This window comes from Pinus tabuliformis, chromosome 9, assembly GCF_031772625.1.
Source record: "Pinus tabuliformis cultivar Carrire ecotype Pingquan chromosome 9, CPIR1, whole genome shotgun sequence".
Lineage (NCBI taxonomy): Eukaryota > Viridiplantae > Streptophyta > Pinopsida > Pinales > Pinaceae > Pinus > Pinus tabuliformis.
In genome coordinates, this window is record NC_142307.1 from 1,363,634,316 (window position 1) to 1,363,641,528 (window position 7,213).

The following is a 7,213-nucleotide window of genomic DNA, read 5'->3' on the forward strand; positions in this document are numbered from 1 at the left end:
TTGCACAATTCTAGAGCTCAGCAGGAAACCCAAAAAAGATTGTGTAATTTCTGGAGGGAAGGCTGGTTCCCCTCCAAAATTGTGCAATTTTCGGGGTGGGGGGGCATCTTAGCCAAAAAATTACCTAAGTCCAGAATGTTGGCTTGCGGGTGGGAGACAAACAAGTTGACATGCACAGGATGGCAAGCCAATGAAACTCAACTGAAGCCTATGTACTTGACAGTGCAAGACATGCTGCTAAGGATGGTTGGTAGGGAGGCTCCAAAACAAAGCTAAAGAAAAATTTTGGAGGGTGGTTTAGCTGCTACAACACTTACCGACACACTAGTATAACTCCAGTTCTCTGAATGGACCCTGTTTTGTGAAATCAAAACTAACACCTCCAGAAGTATTGTTCAATTCTATGATCAACTTGAATCCCACACTAACTTGATTGAAAGTTGTAGCACCTGTCATGCCCTTGGTTAGTCATCACACATCCCAAGTCAAGTCAACATAGTTGTTTCGATTGGGATGAGGGGTATATTGGCACGCAAGCAATATGATAGGCAGGTTTTTAAGTTTCATCTCTGGTGTTGCTCCACTGCAAGCAGGCCTAGATAGTATGCTGATGGAGTCACGTAGGAAAAAAAGCATCACTACGCTGCCAACGAGCTTGGTCAGTACCCCGACAAAGTTACTTGCATCACCTCTCTTCGCAGGAAGCCTTTCTCTTCTTTTGCCTTATTCATTTTCATTTTTTCTCAAAAATTTTCACATTTTCCTTTTTTCATTTTTATTTTATTTTATAATTGTGAAAAACACTTATTCATTTCAGAGGCGGAAGAGGGATCTCGACTTATTGAGAGTAGAAGAGTTTTTTCAGAGGTAGTATTCTGTATATACCTCTGACATACTTATAAGATTTTCTCCCTCACCTTACTCTACTTGACTAAGCTGACAAGGGTTAACCCAAACAACTGACTAGAGTAGGATACTAGTTAGCGTGCAAGTGTTGTGTTTTCATCAAGGTTTACTTCGAATAGAATGTATTTTCCATTGCATATCATGGACTGAAGAGAACAAGTTCGACATACAGATACAAGACAACAGATAATGAAGTATTGATAACTGCACAAGTCCTCTTGCACTTTACTTTTGCTTGTTTCAAAAGTCACACATAGCTTCATGTGAAACTAACCTATGAACATAAACAAGCAAACAAACAACTAAAAGAGTGAAGAGTAGAAGAAAAATGCAAAAGAAAAGTGAGTATAAAAACAAGCAAATAAGGAAACACTATTCCTACTCCTAAGCTAATGGTGCATATGCCTGATCACATGAAGTGATATTTCTAATGCAGCCATTGGCGCATTGGTCGACCCATATTGGTGAAGGAATGGTTCACAAACAACACAGTTGCGTGTACTAGCAAACATGAAATATATAACAATAAAGACAAACATAGTCTGAGTTTAAATGCGTACACAAAACAGAAATGAGTGTAAGAAGATGGCATCTAATCCATGGACTTACCATGGTGTTGTGCGACACTTCATGTAGATGTTAAGCATACACATTCTCTTGACTGTGACATGCAAGAAAATGAGAGAAACAAAGACAACTTGCATCACGCACGCGTGCTTGCTGTGTAAGATTCCTCCAATGCATGAGTGATGGGATCATGTAGTTTGAGTGGAGGAAGCAAATATGTGTGTGGATTGATCTTCAATGCATACAGATGAGTGATGAGGAGCCTCGGTGCTTCAACAATTTCTAGACTGGAAGAGAAACCAACCTCAAGACAGCGAGGGCTTGACATAACCATCAGCTCAGGCTGAGGTGCCTCGACAGTTTGTGGGGTTTCGACTTCGTCAACAAATAGATCATCATAAATAGGTGACTTTTAAAAATCAACAGCGATAGAATCATCAACGTGATCGAATATGGGAGTAAAGAGATCATGACAACTACTATTAGAAAAATCAATGATTTTGTCAGCATCCTCATGATCAGATAAATCAAACAGAGGGCTAGATGAAAAGAAAGAATGTTCACCCTCTGTGTTTCCAGAAAAATAAGATGAAAAACCAAGTGGATTTTCAATTAATCATTTATATTCTCTGTTGTTCAATGATGGACTAACATTTGGTGTGTTCTACAAATGATCAATAATGGGTGCATATGTTGGTGGATTTGCACAAGGAAAATTAGAGATATCAGAATCACTGAAGAGGTAAGGAAAAAGTTGAGGAGGCACGGACAGAAGGAGATCATCCTTTGTCATGGTTTGATGTTCAAGTTCCTAGTCATACTCATCATGAGTGACAACACAGGTTGGTTGCGCAACACGAACTCCGTCGATGGCTTGATCCTCATTCACAACAGGTGTAGAGTTTGGAATGAAAGAACACAAGACAGTGCAATCCAGAGGATCAGAGGAAAACAAAGAGGGATGTTGTGGTAACAGATGCATGTGACAATCCATGGGCTTTGCAACCAAATCTACGCGAAAATTGAGAGAAGTGATGATGGGAAGATATGACAATTGAACAGACGTGTGTGCATGTTCTTCCACATCACTCTATGGTGGTGGAGTTATTTGATGAGGGGAAGGCAGACAATCACTTGTGACAATGACTATGTCTATCTGTGATTGTGCAACTCCATCACCAACGTATGCTGAGTGGGGATTGAACTTCAACTTCAACTTGGGATTGACTGATTTTTTAAGACAGATTTCGAATTTGTCCCAAAGATATTGAAACTTCATCTGGATTTCGAAGCTTGAAACTACAATACACGGAAGTGCTGAAAAAAAATCCATAGGTGATTCTTGTGGAGTCTTTCGTTGTTAAACAATTTTTTGTCAAGAGGTTCTAGATCAAAATGATGGAAAGTAGATTCAATGAGATCAAAAAATTGGTCAAGTGAGAGGATACTGCGGGTGGCAGGCTGCTGCACCATCGTTGTTTGGATTTGTGAAGTGTGCATGAAAGAAGCAAGCTGACCTCTTCATCAGAGAATTCATCTGCATCATCAATAAATGCATAGAAGACTTGTAATTACTCAAGCCATGCCTCTTCTCCTTCACCATCATATGTGAATTCCGCCAGGAGATCAAAAAACTCCATCGTGATGTCGAGTTGTTCAACATTAGAGAAACATCATAGAGGGATGAGTCTAACAGTATCCATGACGAGTATGCGAAGAATAAAAACATGATGTAAGGCACAACTTATCATCCTACCCTCCTTCTAGTGCTAGAAATGTTGACGTGCTGGACTCGCCAACATGTCAGGGGATCTCCCCGGTAAGAAGTCCCAACTAGACCTCAGATTGTTTGGTGTAGGAGTCCTAGTAGTGGGTCATATGGCAATGCATTGACTGCGGTTATGCATAGAGGCAAGCAGGATTTCATTGTTGGTAGCAAGGGTGTGACCAGCGCAACAAGCAAAGAAAGGTGCATGAAGGGTTCTAACGCATGGATAGGGGGATGAGTGCACCCCTAGAAACCTGTGGAAACACACAGCTTGAAATGGAACACACGATCAAAGATACATCACAGGCTGGAAGGCAGGGAAACCAACGATCTAAAGTGATGGTTAAACTGACAACACATCTCTGTAATATTCATACATACATATATATAAAGAGTCCATACACACATGCGTAAGAAAACAACTACATATGTCATTAGAGTAACCAAGATAGCTGAAATACAATAACAACATATCCAAGAAACGTGTTTGCTTTGTTATATTAAGAGTGAAAGATCCAATCATACAATGCAACCATGAGCAACCACCAGTTCTGAAAATGGAATTTTACAGTCACTGCCGCCTACTCCTCCAAAGAGATACACTAGCTCTGCGCACTGTGGATTCCAAGTCTTGTTACAATACACACCAATCTTTCTGTAAGATACACCTATAGGAAGCTTGGCTCCGAAAAGCCTCTACGATGAGTTATGAGGTTCTATAAATAGCAAATGGTAGGTAACCCTTGACATTCCCCTTTGTCACTCTTCACCTACCCTCATGACTCTTCAATTACTACATGACTGTTACATTTGACCATCAACACTTGGTCTTTCTCTTTTACAAGATGTTACATTACAATCTACAAATGTACCCACGTGAGACAAAATAGCTTGAGCAAGCCATGTAAGATATCACTAAGAATGAGATAGCAGTGGAAAGACCAACTCTTTGACATCCTTGCGATGATCGACAGTGGCGAACTGATTCCAAGTTTGGTAGTCTGTGATGGTGTCTGCATGCTCAATGGTGAAATCTTGTTGAAAATGAACTCTTGCCTCCATTGCATGCAGGTACAATGATCTAGCTCCTCTGTCCAACTCGTTTGATATCATGTGCATCATCGTCTTGAGTGTGGTCAGGCTAGCAAACATACTGATGCATAGTATCTGCACTGATGTCCAAGTGTGTGCTGGTGGCTATGCGCATCGACTCGTCAAAGTACATGTTTAGCTCCAATCGAATTTGGATCTTTGTTTTCGCCTCAATGAGTGTACCAATGGATGGATTGCATGCATGCGCACAGTGACATCCACCCTCCTGAACACTCGTGCATCCAATCAACATCACTACTCATCCTATCTGATCTGTGCCAACTGCTGGATGGGTCTATATCCTATATGGGCATAGTTTCATCAGTCTACGCATGTTGCACCCTTGCTGGATCTGTTCCTATTGCGCTTCCTTCTCTACTCTGCGTAACTCCTGTTCTTCCTGAGTTGCTACTTCAACTCCTGCAACTCATTCATTGTTTCCTCTATCCTTTGTTTGTCTCTTTGACTTTGCACAATGCTATTGTCACGTTGTCACCTCTTAGCCTGAATCTCCAAGGATTCTTTCATCACAAGTGGATCAGCTTTGAACTTGCAACATTTCTCCGCCTCTGTGTTGTCAATAATCTTCCTCTTTCCTTTGTCTCGCATAGGTCGGCTACCCTTTGGTGCTGCTGATGGTGTTGCTCTCTGTGATGCCACAACCATTTTATCTTTCTATCCTTGTCTATGAACAACTTGGTGTCTTCATAGATAGGTAAGCTCATAGACACTCGCTCAACTGCATCTCCAGTTGCGCTCTCAACGGTGTCCTTTGACCCTTCTCCCTGGGAGGCCATTGTACCCGTGCTACTGAGAGGTAGACGAACACTTGTGATACCTGGAGACATAACAACACTCATGGAATTAAATCTGTCAGCTGAAAACCAAAACAAACTTGAGGACTGACTTGCAACATACTTGTATGATTGATTGTGAAGATTGCGTAATTTCCACCAGGAGGCTGGGAGACTGAATGCCAAAACTATGCAAGGCATAGTCTGGGATGTCAGAGCTGAATGACTACTGGAACTACGCAATGCATAGTCTACCCCTGGCCTACTGAGGACTAAAACTGTACAATGCGCAATTTTAGTCAGTAGTGACATGCAAACTAGCAAACTGCATTGCACAATTTTTGGGGCCAGCAAGGCATTGCCTCCCATAATTGCATAATGAAAGCTTGGAGGCTAGTTTTGACTAGATTTGTGCATTTTTTGGGAGAAAGGCAAAGCCTTCATTCTCAAAAATGCAAATTTTTGGTCAGGTAAGGCAAGGTTCAGGCCAAGGTAGCCCTGACCCGCTGACAGGCGACTGAAAACATGAGAAGGTTAGAATGCATGGCGAGATTGAGTGTAAACAATAGTGAATGATCATGCATGAAAACAGTGAGCCCAAGATTCAGTACATGGAAAACAAGCATGTGTGTGAAGCGAGTCACCGCAATGATGACTGTTAGTGTTAAAACAATGTGATGCATGCAACAACAGTGAGATGTAATGAAAAAATGAAACAATGCTTCTACATGCTAACATGCATCAAAATGACAACAAGTGTTCATTGAAATCAAGCAGACAACACTTACACAAAGCGAAATACAAAAAGCAATAAAAACACAACAGAAAACATGAAAAGTAGACTTACCCTGAAAAAGTTAAGCTGAATGTGCCAAAAACTCCTAGATGCAATGTGGGATGTGAGAGCTACAAGATCGATGTGAAGAATGAGCCCTGCAGCGTCCGACAAATGAGTTTTGATAAGAACAAGGTTATGCATGCATGCCACAAATCTAGGAAAAAGCAACACTTGGACGGAAGTTTCTAAACGATCTTTTCATGTAACTTCCAGCTGTTAAAATAGATCCCTAAAATTAGGGATGCCTTTTGATGTTTCTTTTTTCTATTTCAGGAAAAAGTAGCCCGTGCATGCAAAGAAGGATTGCTCAGTCCTAAAGGGAACCAGTTAATCATGAAGGCACATGCAGTAGTCTACAAGCCTGGGAAATGGATTTGTGTAGTTTCTGGGTTGAGTAGGGTTGGTTTTCCCTCAGGCATTGCACAATTTCTAGAGTCAGCAGGTACTGCCTCCCAGAATTGCGAAATTTTTGGGCTCAAGCCTAGTGTTGGGTTGGATTACACAATATTCTGAGGGAGGGATACCTAGATGGATTGCGCAATTCTACAGCTTAGTAGGTAGCCCAACAAAGACTGCACAACTTCTCAAGGGAAGGCTTGTTCCCCTCCAGAATTGCGCAATTTTTAGGGGAGCATCTCAGCCAGAAAATTACCTAAGTTCGGAATGCTGGCCTCCAGGTGGGAGACAAACAAGTTGACATGCACAGGCTGGCAAGTTGATGAAACTTCGCTGAAGCCTATGTACTTGAGAGAGCAAGATATGTTGCTAAGGATGGTTGGTAGGGAGGCTCCAAAAGAACCTAAGGCAAAATTTTGGAGGTGGTCGTAGCCGCTACAACAACTAGACACTAGAAAACAAAGGGATTAGCATGAAAACAACTATCCAAAAAAAAACTTGATCCTATCCATGAAAATTCTGGAAAACCAAACAATCTAATTAAGTAACCCCATTAACATAGATATATATAATGTTCAAATACATTCATAAAACTATAAAATCCAATCACCGAAACTTGGATGGTTTTAGTTGGTAGTTTCACAAAGGTGTAACACTGACACTTATGTAAGATTGAGATGTAATAGTATCAGTAGTTAGCATTGTGTTCTGAGATTATTAAATGACAAAAGCAGATCACGAGGTCACTAATTGGCTCATTACAAATATGTAAAGACAATAAAAAATTCATTAGCTTAATACATAACACTTAATACCTAATTAAAAAAAACAAAATCCCATTCATAAGATTTA